Source organism: Calidris pugnax, unplaced genomic scaffold (assembly GCF_001431845.1).
Source record: "Calidris pugnax isolate Ruff unplaced genomic scaffold, ASM143184v1 scaffold541, whole genome shotgun sequence".
Taxonomy (NCBI): domain Eukaryota; kingdom Metazoa; phylum Chordata; class Aves; order Charadriiformes; family Scolopacidae; genus Calidris; species Calidris pugnax.
This window is the reverse complement of record NW_015091272.1, coordinates 220,021-221,347: the sequence shown is the minus strand read 5'-3', so window position 1 is coordinate 221,347 and position 1,327 is coordinate 220,021.

Sequence of the window (1,327 nt, the reverse complement as noted above, 5' to 3'; positions counted from 1 at the left end):
CCACCGTTGTTGTAGCTGTCACGGTCGGGCATCTTCGTCGCCGCCGCCGCGGGGCTCCGGGCACTACGGGAGGGAGGGATTGGGGTGAGGGAGGGCACCGGGAGAGGCCCCCACGGTACCGGGGGGAAACACCCGCCCCAGGACCCACGGGGCACCGGTACTGGGGGGAAATACCTGCCCCGGGACCCACAGGGCACCGGTACCGGGGGAAACAGCCAACTCAGGGCACCGGTACTGGGGGGAAACACCCGCCCCGGGACCCACAGGGAAATACCCGACTCAAGGCACCAGTACCGGGGGAAACACCCACCCTGGGACCGACACGGCACCGGTACTGGGGGGAAACACCCACCCCGGGACCCACAGGGCACCGGTACCGGGGGGAAACTCCCGCCCCGGGACCCACAGGGCACCGGTACCGGGGGGAAACACCCGACTCAAGGCACCGGTACCGGGGGGAAACACGCACCCCGGGACCCATAGGGCACCGGTACCGGGGAGAAACACCCGACCCAGGACCCACACGGCACTGGTACCGGGGGAAACACCCGCCCCTGGACCCACAGGGCACCGGTACCGGGGGGAAACACCCGCCCCGGGACCAACAGGGAAACACCCGACTCAAGGCACCGGTACCGGGGGGAAACACGCACCCTGGGACCCCCAGGGCACCGGTACCGGGGGGAAACACCGACCCCGGGTCGCTGGGATGAGGAGGAAACACCTGCCCCAGGACACCGGGACCAACGGAGAAACACACACCTCAGGGTACCAGTACCGGCAGGGAAACTCCCTCCCAAGGACACCGGGACCTGGTGGAAACACCCACCCGGGGGAAATACCAGCCTCGGGACACCGGGACCGACAGGGAAACACCCAACCAGGGCACCGGTACCGGGGAGAGGAGGAGGGGGGACCGACCCCGGGACGAGGAGGAAACACCACCTCGGGACACCGCGGGGAAATAGGCGCCCCGGGACACCGGGACCGACAGGGAGACACCCACCCGGGACACCGGCAGCCGGCCCGGGGGCAGCACGTCCCGCAGCAGCCGCGTGTGTCCCTCCCCGGTGCCCTTCGGGCCGCAGGGGGGATCCCGGGCAGCCCCTCACGGCCGCTCCCCGGGGCTACCGGTGTCACCGGGGGCGGCCTGGCCCGGCTGGAGGCACCCGTGCGCCGCCGGACCCCGCTCCCAGCGGCCTCCTCCCCGGGGGACAGCCCCGTGGGGTCGCACCGGGAGGGCGACGGGGGCGCGGCCCCCCCGCCGGGTCTCCATAGCAACCGGCCCGCAGGCCCGGGGCAGGCCCAGCGGCGGCGGGGAGCGGGG